General features: G+C 38.4%; 1 long non-coding RNA gene across 3 annotated transcripts in view; it reads left to right on the forward strand.

Moving 5' to 3' along the window:
- The window catches only part of LOC148005685 (uncharacterized), an 80539-nt gene that overhangs the window by 35006 nt on the left and 32057 nt on the right, over positions 1 to 13476 (forward strand). For all 3 annotated transcript variants that reach the window (XR_015620150.1, XR_015620149.1, XR_015620148.1), the window contains exons 3-4: positions 12489 to 12627; positions 13064 to 13181. This is a non-coding gene — a long non-coding RNA (uncharacterized LOC148005685). The remainder of the gene's footprint in view (positions 1 to 12488; positions 12628 to 13063; positions 13182 to 13476) is intronic.

Below are 13476 nucleotides of genomic sequence, written 5' to 3' on the forward strand. Positions count from 1 at the left end.
TGTCTTAGTCCCTCTGGGATGCTGCAACAAAGTGTCACTCACAACTCATGTGACTTACAAAGCTAGTGCTTACAGCTCTGAAGGGTGAGAGGTAACAGAGAGAGTGACTGGCAGTGCTCGAGGGGGCTCTTTTTTATTGGTGGAGAACATTTCTTTGTACTTTCAAATGGCAGGAGAGTGAGACTTCCCTTGACTGCATTCCTTGTAAGGAGCTCCTCAAGAAGGTTTCATCCTTATGACCTAGTCACCTACAAAATTCCCTCTCTGCTAAAAGGATCACCTTAGAGGTTAAATGTCTGCATTTGAATTTTTGCTGGAAACAAACCTTCAGATCATAGCCTCAGACAAGTCACCCTGGAAGACATATAAAACAAAACAAAATCAACCTCTTGGGGCTCAGATTCCTAATACATGATGAGATTATGAAAGGATTTGTCAAAGTAATTACATACCACAGTTGCTGGTATATGATTAATAAAATTAAGTCATGCTTGTGATTTTTATTAAATAAGTACATGCTATCTGCTCATTGAGAAAGTAACACTGATAAGCTAGATGAAATATATGGCAATCTCTGCTTAAGAAACAAATGTCTTTTACCCACTTGCAACGACTTGGGTGGTAAGATACAAAGGCAGAACTCTAGTCTCCATACCAGAAAGATCAATGCTGGAGTCCTCTCTTAACAAGAACTTGTGTTTGATATTAGGTAAATAGCTTTATAACATCAACTGAAACTAGTAAACTGCAGTTAAGAAGTCAAGGAGGGTTTCCACTTTAATTTACATTTCACTTCATTGCAAACAATTAGTTCTCTGCCTTGCATTCTTCCTGCACAACTGCAGTGTTTGCTTAAGGATTGCTGAAAATGAATCAAAATTCCTTGGAGAACTTAGATTTCAGAAAAGCAATATTGAAAGATTTAGAAACTTCAAATCCATGATCTTTCTTCTGGACTGAACAGTTTCTGTTCATTTTAATAAAGGATGCCTAATTCTTTTTCTTGCAACAGTGAATTGGTTTTGTCTCGCTGGCAGAATCCTTCAGCAGTTTCATCAAGGAACATTCATTTAGCATCATCTTTCAAGGCTTAGTGATGCTTCAAATATCATATTGAAAAGTGAATGTATTTAAAGAAATGACCTTGATATTTTGAATTTTATATATATATACACACACACACATATATATATAAATATATATATATATGTATGTATATATATGAGCTTTCATCCTCCCAAGAGAGAAAAATGTCTACAAATTTATTGAGTTTATATACACTAGTAATAAAATTGGTATAATTAAGCTTTAATCATATAATTAAGTTTTAATTGATATAATTAAGTCATTTTTACACAAATTAGAAAATCCTTGTATGAGGCACCAAAATGTTTTTTAATAGTGTTGTTTTGAAATAAAATCATCGAGGGTAATATTTGACATGTAAAATGTATTAGTCTCACTAGACATTTAAAATGAAAAGCAAAAATGAATGGCTAATTTTTCTATAAGGCATGTTTCCCTTGATTATGAATTATTAAAATTTCCAGATAAATTCAGGGCTGTGTCAAAAAAATTAAAAGCCCCAAATAAAATAAATAAAATAAACCCATTGTGCTGTGTGCATATTAATAACCTGACCACTAAAATTGATGGAGTAAAAATACAAATGGCGATATCACTCTTATGAAAACATTCAGTAAGAATCGATATTTGAAAAACACATTGACAGAAAAGATTTAGTGAATATATTAATAACTACTAGCATAGCAAATAAGTAACTTTCTCATAATTAAAATGAAAAATTAAATAACTTTAGATCCAGAAAAATACTTACAAGTATACACTCTGGCAGGGATAAGATTAACAGTTTTTCTTTTTCGTTTTCTTTTTCATCTTTATTAAATTGGGTATTTCTTATTTAAATTTCAAATGTTATTCCCTTTCCTGGTTTCCATGCCAACATCCCCGTAGTCCCTCCCCCTCCCCCTCTATATGGGTGTTCCCCTCCGCATCCTCCCCCCATTACCGCCCTCCCCCCACCAGTCTAGTTCACTGGGGGTTCAGTCTTAGCAGGACCCAGGGCTTCCCCTTCCACTGGTGCTCTTACTAGGATATTCATTGCTACCTATGAGGTCAGAGTCCAGGGTCAGTCCAGGTATAGTCTTTAGGTAGTGGCTTAGTCCCTGGAAGCTCTGGTTGGTTGGCTTTGTTGTTCATATGGGGTCTCGAGCCCCTTCAGCTCTTTCAGTTCTTTCCCAGATTCCTTCAACAAGGGTCCCATTCTCAGTTCAGTGGTTTGCTGCTGGCATTCGCATATGTATTTGCCATATTCTGGCTGTGTCTCTCAGGAGAGATCTACATCCGGTTCTTTTCAGCCTGCACTTCTTTGCTTCATCCATCTTATCTAGTTTGGTGGCTGTATGTGTATGGGCCACATGTAGGGCAGGCTCTGAATGGGTGTTCCTTCAGTCTCTGTTCTAAATGTTGCCTCCCTATCGCCTCCCAAGGGTATTCTTATTCCCCTTTAAAGAAGGAGTGAAGCAGACACATTTTGGTCATCTTTGAGTTTCATGTGTTCTGTGAATTTAGGGTAATTCGAGCATTTGGGCTAATATCGACTTACCAATGAGTACCTACCATGTGTGTTTTTCTGTGATTGGGTTACCTCACCCAAGATGATATTTTTTGTTCCATCCATTTATCTATGAATTTCATAAAGTTATTGTTTTTGATAGCAGAGAAGTATTCCATTGTGTAGATGTGCCATATTTTCTGTATCCATTCCTCTGTTGAAGGGCATCTGGGTTCTTTCCAGCTTCTGGCTATTATAAATAAGGCTGCGATGAACATAGTGGAGCACGTGTCTTTTTTATATGTTGGGGTATCTTTTGGGTATATGCCCAAGAGAGGTATAGCTGGGTCCTCAGGTAGTTCAATGTCCAATTTTCTGAGGAACCTCCAGACTGATTTCCAGAATGGTTGTACCAGTCTGTAATCCCACCAACAATGGAGGAGTGTTCCTCTTTCTCCACATCCTCGCCAGCATCTGCTGTTGCCGGTGTTTTTGATCTTAGCCATTCTGACTGGTGTGAGGTGGAACTCAGAGTTGTTTTGATTTGCATTTCCCTTATGACTAAAGATGTTGAACATTTCTTTAAGTGCTTCTTAGCCATTCGGCATTCCTCAGCTGTGAATTCTTTGTTTAGCTCTGAACCCCATTTTTTAGTAGGGTTATTTGTCTCCCTGTAGTCTAACTTCGTGAGTTCATGTATGGTTTGGATATGAGCCCTCTATCAGTTGTAGGATTGGTAAAGATTTTTTCCCAATCTGTTGGTTGTCGTTTTGTCCTAACCAGTGTCCTTTGCCTTACAGAAGCTTTGTAGTTTTATGACATCCCATTTGTCAATTCTTGATCTTAGAGCATAAACCATTGGTGTTTTGTTCAGGAAATTTTCTCCAGTGCCCAAGTATTCGAGATTTGTCCCCACTTTTTCTTCTATTATTTTGAGTGTATCTGGTTTGATGTGGAGGTCCTTGATCCACTTGGACTTAACCTCGTAGAGGATGATAAGAATGGATCGATCTGCATTCTTCTACATGCTGACCTCCAAGTTGAACCAGCACCATTTGTTGAAAATGCTATATTTTTCCATTGGATGGTTTTGGCTACTTTGTCAAAATCAAGTGACCATAGGTTTGTAGGTTCATTTCTGGGTCTTCAATTCTATCCCACTTGACCATGGTGGATGATTGTTTTGATGTGTTCTTGGATTCAGTTTGCAAGAGTTTTATTGAGTATTTTTGCAACAGTATTCATAAGGGAAATTGGTCTGAATTTCTCTTTCTTTGTTTGGTCTGTGTAGTTTAGGTATAAGAAGAATTGTGGCTTCATAGAAGGAATTCGGTACTGTTCCCTCTATTTCAATTTTGTGGAATAGTTTGGATAGTATTGGTACGAGATCTTCTATGAAGGTCTGATAGAATTCTGCACTGAACCCATATGGATCTGGGCTCTTTTTGGTTGGGAGACTTTTAATGCCTGCTTCTATTTCTTTAGGAGTTCTAAAGTTCTAGAAAAAGTTCTCCTAAAGTTCTTCAGGAGTTTCTAAAGTCTAGCTCTCCCTCCCACGGGATTTGGGTGCAGGAGCTGTTTGACCAGGTCCTTTCAGATCTGGGTGCAGTCTGGACCACAGGGCCCCTCAGTATTTTTTCCTAAGACAGAAAGTATGAGTCAGGGGTCTCTGAGATCGTTCAGAAGGTAAATGCACTTCTTGCCAAGTCTGATGATGAGAATTTGATCTTGCCGACATATAAAATGAAAGGATAACTGGCTCTTCATAAGTTTTTATTTATCCTCTACATGCACAGCATGACTTGCATCCATGTATACACCGACAGAGTTGGAAGCAGAAGAAAGGAGAGAGAAAGGTAATTTTTAAACCATTTAAAGAAATAATTAGGAGTCAGTATCATTCACTTTATAAAAAGAGTTACTGCAGGTGGAGAGATGGCTCAGCGGAAAAGATCACTTTTTCATCAACCATAAGGTTGATGATGTCGCATCTCCAGAACCCACACAAAAAGCTGGTTGTAGCCCGTGTGTATTCACGTCTACCCTGATCTAACCAGAGGCCCTGTGACAAGAGAAAAGGGCAGAGACAGACACAGGGGGACACCCTTTGTTCTTCTCTGGCCTCTGTACATGCTCACCCCCCACCCCCGTGCACCCACACACAGTTATAGACACATACCACATCACATGTCCAGGCATGAACACACAAAGTTATCTGTGGAGGTTGTGGAAGAGCCACATTTTTATTTTCTTACTAAGGCTACTGAAAAAGTACCATGACACCAAGACTCACCGTGGTGATATTGGGAGAAAGTTGATCAAAATTCAGACATATTAAAGTGGAGTTAGAAGATTCTTAGTGATGTTAATTATCTTACTCCATTTTAAATAAACTTTATTTATTGTTTGAAAATTCTACACAAGTGTACATTGTCTCTTGATCTTACCCATCACCTTCTGGCCCCTCTAACTCCCCTTGGTATCACCAATTCACTTTCCTCTGGAGTTCATTTCATTTTAAAAATGTAATCATCATTTCTGTCATTATTAATAGCCCACTGAGTCCAATTAGAGCTGACTATGTGAGGATGGGTGTGACTTACCAACTGGGGCTTGGGCAACCTATCTGTAAGCATATTTCTAGGAAAAGGGACTCTCTCTCCTCTGGTTGCTGTCAACTATCAGTTGGTCTTAAGCTGGGTTGTAACTTTCTTTTTTTTTTTATTAACTTGAGTATTTCTTATATACATTTCGAGTGTTATTCCCTTTCCCGGTCTCCGGGCAAACATCCCCCTCCCCCCTCCCCTTCCTTATGGGTGTTCCCCTCCCAATCCTCCCCCCATTGCTGCCCTCCCCCCAACAGTCTAGTTCACTGGGGGTTCAGTCTTAGCAGGACCCAGGGCTTCCCCTTCCACTGGTGCTCTTACTAGGATATTCATTGCTACCTATGAGGTCAGAGTCCAGGGTCAGTCCATGTATAGTCTTTAGGTAGTGGCTTAGTCCCTGGAAGCTCTGGTTGCTTAGCATTGTTGTACATATGGGGTCTCGAGCCCCTTCAAGATCTTCCAGTTCTTTCTCTGATTCCTTCAACGGGAGTCCTATTCTCAGTTCAGTGGTTTGCTGCTGGCATTCGCCTCTGTATTTGCTGTATTCTGGCTGTGTCTCTCAGGAGCGATCTACATCCTGTTCCTGTTGGTCTGCACTTCTTTGCTTCATCCATCTTGTCTAATTGGGTGGCTGTATATGTATGGGCCACATGTGGGGCAGGCTCTGAATGGGTGTTCCTTCAGTCTCTGTTTTAATCTTTGCCTCTCTCTTCCCTGCCAAGGGTATTCTTGTTCCCCTTTTAAAGAAGGAGTGAAGCATTCACATTTTGATCATCCGTCTTGAGTTTCATTTGTTCTAGGCATCTAGGGTAATTCAAGCATTTGGGCTAATAGCCACTTATCAATGAGTGCATACCATGTATGTCTTTCTGTGATTGGGTTAGCTCACTCAGGATGATATTTTCCAGTTCCAACCATTTGCCTACTAATTTCATAAAGTCGTTGTTTTTGATAGCTGAGTAATATTCCATTGTGTAGATGTACCACATTTTCTGTATCCATTCCTCTGTTGAAGGGCATCTGGGTTTGTTCCAGCTCCTGGCTATTATAAATAAGGCTGCAATGAACATAGTGGAGCACGTGTCTTTTTTATATGTTAAGGCATCTTTTGGGTATATGCCCAAGAGAGGTATAGCTGGATCCTCAGGCAGTTAAATGTCCAATTTTCTGAGGATCCTCCAGACTGATTTCCAGAATGGTTGTACCAGTCTGCAATCCCACCAACAATGGAGGAGTGTTCCTCTTTCTCCACATCCTCGCCAGCATCTGCTGTCACCTGAGTTTTTGATCTTAGCCATTCTCACTGGTGTGAGGTGAAATCTCAGGGTTGTTTTGATTTGCATTTCCCTTATGACTAAAGATGTTGAACATTTCTTTAGGTGTTTCTCAGCCATTCGGCATTCCTCAGCTGTGAATTCTTTGTTTAGCTCTGAACCCCATTTTTTAATAGGGTTATTTGTTTCCCTGCGGTCTAACTTCTTGAGTTCTTTGTATATTTTGGATATAAGGCCTCTATCTGTTGTAGGATTGGTAAAGATCTTTTCCCAATCTGTTGGTTGCCCTTTTGTCCTAACCACAGTGTCCTTTGCCTTACAGAAGCTTTGCAGTTTTATGAGATCCCATTTGTCGATTCTTGATCTTAGAGCGTAAGCCATTGGTGTTTTGTTTAGGAAAATTTTTCCAGTGCCCATGTGTTCCAGATGCTTCCCTAGTTTTTCTTCTATTAGTTTGAGTGTGTCCGGTTTTATGTGGAGGTCCTTGATCCACTTGGACTTAAGCTTTGTACAGGGTGATAAGCATGGATTGATCTGCATTCTTCTACATGTTGACCTCCAGTTGAACCAGCACCATTTGCTGAAAATGCTATCTTTTTTCCATTGGATGGTTTTGGCTCCTTTGTCAAAAATCAAGTGACCATAGGTGTGTGGGTTCATTTCTGGGTCTTCAGTTCTATTCCATTGGTCTATCTGTCTGTCTCTGTACCAATACCATGCAGTTTTTATCACTATTGCTCTGTAATACTGCTTGAGTTCAGGGATAGTGATTCCCCCTGAAGTCCTTTTATTGTTGAGGATAGCTTTAGCTATCCTGGGTTTTTTGTTATTCCAGATGAATTTGCAAATTGTTCTGTCTAACTCTTTGAAGAATTGGATTGGTATTTTGATGGGGATTGCATTGAATCTGTAGATTGCTTTTGGTAAAATGGCCATTTTTACTATATTAATCCTGCCAATCCATGAGCATGGGAGATCTTTCCATCTTCTGAGGTCTTCTTCAATTTCCTTCTTCAGTGTCTTAAAGTTCTTATTGTACAGATCTTTTACTTGCTTTGTTAAAGTCACACCGAGGTACTTTATATTATTTGGGTCTATTATGAAGGGTGTCGTTTCCCTAATTTCTTTCTCGGCTTGTTTCTCTTTTGTATAGAGGAAGGCAACTGATTTATTTGAGTTAATTTTATACCCAGCCACTTTGCTGAAGTTGTCTATCAGCTTTAGTAGTTCTCTGGTGGAACGTTTGGGATCACTTAAATATACTATCATATCATCTGCAAATAGTGATATTTTGACTTCTTCTTTTCCGATCTGTATCCCCTTGATCTCCTTTTGTTGTCTGATTGCTCTGGCTAGAACTTCAAGAACTATATTGAATAAGTAGGGAGAGAGTGGGCAGCCTTGTCTAATCCCTGATTTTAGTGGGATTGCTTCAAGTTTCTCTCCATTTAGTTTAATGTTAGCAACTGGTTTGCTGTATATGGCTTTTACTATGTTCTGGTATGGGCCTTGAATTCCTATTCTTTCCAGGACTTTTATCATGAAGGGGTGTTGAATTTTGTCAAATGCTTTCTCAGCATCTAATGAAATGATCATGTGGTTTTGTTCTTTCAGTTTGTTTATATAATGGATAACGTTGATGGTTTTCCGTATATTAAACCATCCCTGCATGCCTGGGATGAAGCCTACTTGGTCATGGTGGATGATTGTTTTGATGTGCTCTTGGATTCGGTTTGCCAGAATTTTGTTGAGTATTTTTGCGTCAATATTCATAAGGGATATTGGTCTGAAATTCTCTTTCTTTGTTGTGTCTTTGTGTGGTTTAGGTATAAGAGTAATTGTGGCTTCGTAACTTTCGATTCCTACCTACTCCCTGCAACTGAATTGCTCTGTGAGACTAGGATCCTTCAGGGCACATTCTAAGACACACATAATCCTGTTGGAATTCAGTTATCTTTTCTCTATTAAACCTTAGCGAACTATAGAAATGATCCCTGAATGCTTGGAGAAACAGAAGTGGCTCGAGACCCCATAAAAACAAAAATGCCAACCAACCAGAGCTTTCAGGGACTAAACCATTACCCAAAGACTATACATGGACTGACCCTGGGCTCCAAATTCATAGGTAGCAATGAATAACCTTGTGGGGGCACCAGTGGAAGGGGAAGCCCTTGGTCCTGCCAAGGCTGGACCCCCAGTGAACGGGATTGTTGTGGGGAGGCCAGTAATGGGGGGGAATGGGGAGGGGAACACCCATATAGAGGGGGAGGAGGAGAAAAAAATAAATTAAAAAAAAAGAAAAAAAACCTTAGCAATTTCTGGAAAGGTCTTCAAGCAGTTTTACTTGCTTTTGAGGTATAGGCACAGAGAGAAAGCTGCCTTTAGGTGGGGTTCAAGGAAGAGAGAGAGAGAGAGAGAGAGAGAGAGAGATGAGAGGATGAGAGAGTTAATGGGATAAACCACTTATTCTAATTTTAAATGTTTTATTTGAATTCTTTATTCATCCCATAATGTAGCATCTTTGGTTTTTATCAGATTATTTTCTGATTAGGATTTAATTTACACAGGGCAGCTACACTGAATTCTTAATTTGTTTCCTCTGGGTTAAAATGTTGCAAAGAGCCCTCTGCCAGCTGTTTGTCTTCCTTCTCCACACTGAAGAAGAGAATTTGTTTTGCTTTAGGATTAACAAGGATTGATCTGGTAACTAAACAAAAGACAATTCAAATGTGCCCAAGAATAAATATAACATTGAAATCAAGTATCGGCTTGGTTTGCGTAGAGCTTAAATCGTGTAGAGCTTAAATACAAAAAGACACAAATAAAAATTTCAGTGTAATACACCACCAACAAAAACAAATACAAAACAAACAAAATACCCATAGCACAACAGCAGTAAAAGCAATAAACTCAGATTTTAATCAGAAATAATGCTGTTGAGAAAAACAGAAAGATGCTTGCGTGGAGTCAGGCTCGTTTCTGAAGAAAACACAGAGCTGTGGAAATAGAGTCACCAAGTAGCATGTGAACCAGTGGAAGAAGGGCAGTTCCATCTAAACTAAATGCAGAGGATTCTTGCTGAAGGTAGGTGGGAACATCAAATGTGCCCTGGGAGGTGCTCACAGATGAACACTCTAAAGAACTATTATGGGTGGTGGTATATGGGGAATGATGGGATTTGAAGCAGTTAGGTCTAAGAAGGGGGTCAGCAGTCTCAGAATTCCAGAGAACTTATACCAGTTTAAGGTATTTAAATATTTACATTTGTGCTATTAACAATATAATATTGATGGAAATATATTGGCAATCACAGAGCATGTCAAAGTCTGTAATTTGTACAATGGAGCTTTTCTAGGTCAATGCTACAGGTACTTAGAGGTTTAAGGTTGTGCTTGTGCCCTAAACAGGATCTCTCCACACAGAACAAAGTTGGTTCTTTGAAACCTGGCCTTGGTCTAAAGTTTCAAGAAGGTAAATGATACCATAGCCAGGACGCTGCTTCTGTAACTTTCTTCCTGTAACTAGATGAACAGCTGAGATTACTTACATGGTTGCTTGACTTTAGGAACATATCAAGTTTTTACTTCCTGGACTTTTTTCAGATCATTGGAGAAGTGATCAATGGCGAACACCATGGCAGCTAAGTCACCCTAACTACTGACAGTGGTTAGAGTTGTACTTGGCAGCTCTTTGCCAGTCACTGTACGTAGTCTCTAGGTCATTCATAGTTTCTCATTCAGGTTTCATATTTCCTGATAGCTCCCAGTAGAAACTTCTAATGTTCTGAGGAAATGTCCATTCTTCAAGGGCAGGAGTTTCTTTCTGCTTAGTCTCCATACCAGAAGTAGTCAGTACCCAGGAACACTGTAAGAGCTACTGAGTGAATGAATGGGTAAAGTCATGTGTAAAATCAAAACATGGTGGTCTCACAGAATTTGAGGGGTAGTTACCAGGAACTGAAGTTAGCTGGCAAAAGGGAAAGAGAAGCTGACGAATGGGTAGTAAATATGTTAATATATGTTCTAGGGGATGGGGTTAAAAAAGCACAAAGAAAGGATTTTGAACATTTTTAATCATAAAATGATAACAATTTGAAGAAATATGTTTAACTTGATTTAAACATAATGCAATTATAATACCCCGAGGTGGAGCATATCAACATATGTAAATGGTTTTCTTTTTGTTTTTGCTTTTGTTTTGCACCAGTTAGCGTTAATTTAAAAATTCTCTGACTACAGCACCTTGTTAGGGCTTTGCTGAGAGGTCAGGTTTCTCTCTTTACTATGAAGGGGAAACAGATGGATGGATGAGAGAGAGAAATCCATCTTTCTCATTGCCATTAAAGAATTCCAACTTGATTTTTAAATAGTATTAACTCCACATTGCCTTACTGCCATTGATTGTTTTAGAAAGTCAATAAAAAAAATCAACCTCAGTATAACTATAGAAATACACATGAATTAACATACATTGTTTTCATTCATTTTAATAATGAAATGATGGGATAGCATATATTTCATAATGGGTTATTTTTTTCTTTTTTCTTTTTTTTCTGGAGCTGGAGACCGAACCCAGGGCCTTGCGCTCGCTAGACAAGCGCTCCACCGCTGAGCTAAATCCCCAACCCCCATAATGGGTTATTTTTAAGTTTAATCTGTAAAATTATACAAAAATTAAGATTAGAATTATAAACTTTTAAGGAACCATGTTCGGTTTTATGAGCCCCTCTGACAACTATTATTCCATTCAAATCACTGGCGTGAGATAAGGTCTGTGCTCACCACGTCGCTGAAAGCTTAATGTCTCTCTTGCAGATGTGCACGCAGAGTCCACGGCAAATATTTCACTTAAGCGCACAGTTTTCTTAGCAGGCTCCATTTATGCTGTTCCTCGTTTAAGAGTTTATCTAAAAGACACATTCTGAGAAGTCTCTTCCACATGCAGGAATTTTCCTGTCCTGTTTACATAGGTATCATAGAGTGATGTTCTTGATACAGATCGGTTCAGTTGAAAAGAGCTTTGCCAAAGAAAGCAGACAGGCAGCTGTTTGTACAGTGCATGATTTTTTTTTGTTAAATATGGCTGCACCTGTGTAAACACATACTTTATTTCCAAGAAGTTCCCTGCAGCTGCAGAGATTTTTCAGACCTAGCCCAAGTAGTTATTTTTATTAAACCATATAATGTATTTAATAGCTTTTGGTCAGTTGTCAAATTTCAAAAATTATATTAGAAGGCTCATTTATTTTAGTATAAACCTTTTATTGTGTTTTTCTACAATCTTAGTATGAGCTTGGGTTTACTTCCTGTTTATGCTTCATAGTACCTTAATTATTCATTAGATTTAATTAGACAAAATGCTGTCATGCACAGAAAGTGACACAAGAAATGGTAGTGTTCCTTAATCCTTCCTTCCTTCTTTCATTCATTCACTCATTCATTCATTCACTCAACTTTCCTTCTCCCCAAAGCAAACTCAAGAAATGTAGTACATGTTTGCATAACATATTGATCCATACCTATTATTGTTTAAAAGTTACTTTTGTTACTACAAGTCATGCTACTATGGGAAAAATGGCAACACTGAGCCAGCTACATAGTATTGCTATCCATCACAGAAATTCTATAACAACAATTATGTCCAGTGAGTTATTCATCAATATTGAATTATATTAAAATATTAGAAAATAACTTAAAATTTTAAATTTACTATAATTATACATTGCATCAAACCTGTGTACCACTTTCTTAATATCTAATTAATTCCCTCTTTATACATGTCCCCCTCCCAGCTCATTAAGGTATAATTGACAAATCCAAATTACATAGTTTTAGTATGTGAAATATATTTTATACATATATACATTTTACATGTGTTTGCCACAATGACATATCCTTCACTTTAAATAGTTGCTGTTTGTGTTTATAATTCAATATGTAATAAGGGACTTTTTTTCATTTTAAAGATTGAGTAATATTCAGTTGTATATTGTGTTTTCTTTCCTTCACCATGCTGATCCTGATGGACATTCAGATCTACCCCATTTGAGGAAACAATATATGACTACGATGATATGCATTTGCATAAACAGTATACAGAGGCTTCTTCATCTTCACAGTCTGATGGGCAGTTGTCATCATTTCTCAACAATAGCCATTCTAATAGTTATGAGGTGATAATTTTATAGTCTCTCTTTTTCTCCCTTCCCTCTCCTTCCCCTCTTCTCATTATTTCTCCTTCCTTGTTATACAGTCCTAACTGATAAACAGTTAACTTGTAGACCATGCTAGTTTTGTGACACTCTCCTTAACTCAGAGTCCCCTCCCACATGCTAGAATTATAGGCTTATCCCATCATGTCTAGCTCTTGGTTTGCCTGGCTCTATGACTATATAATGTTGAGCATCTTTTCATATCCATGCTGGCTGGTTGTTAATGCTCTTAAAAGAAACATCTACTTAAGTCTATTGTGTCTATTTCAATCATATTATTCATATTTGTGTATGTATATGTATTAGGATGTATTTGTACATGTGGACATGAGTGCATAATGTGGACAAAAATCTGCATAGGTGTCTTTCTCAATCATTCTCCACTTTATTTTTTGAGAATTGTCTCTTACTGAACATGGAATTTAAGCAAGCCTGGACATCCAAGAAGCCCTGAGGATCTCCAGTCACCACCACTTCAGCGCTGAGTTACAGACACCTGGCACCTATCCTTTTATGTGAGTGCTCAGATTTGAACTTACTTTCTTAAGCTTATGTAGCAAGCACTGTAGATGGAGCACTATGCCTTCCATCATTTACATTTTTTGTTATTGTGTTGAATGCCTTTTTGAAAGGCTTACAAGTGTTTTGTTCCTTAATGTAGATTGTACATCTTTTCTTTTACCTGTTCCTGTTAATCTCACTCATTGGTTTTGTTTTGTTCCCAATGGTTTTTGTTTCCTGAATTCTTGTTGCTAGTCTTGTATGTGGAAGATCAGTCACCTATTCCAGTCTTTGGAGACTGGCTTACAA

The sequence above is a fragment of the Rattus norvegicus genome, chromosome 5 (assembly GCF_021556685.1).
Source record: "Rattus norvegicus strain SHRSP/BbbUtx chromosome 5, alternate assembly SHRSP_T2T, whole genome shotgun sequence".
In the NCBI taxonomy this organism is placed as follows: domain Eukaryota; kingdom Metazoa; phylum Chordata; class Mammalia; order Rodentia; family Muridae; genus Rattus; species Rattus norvegicus.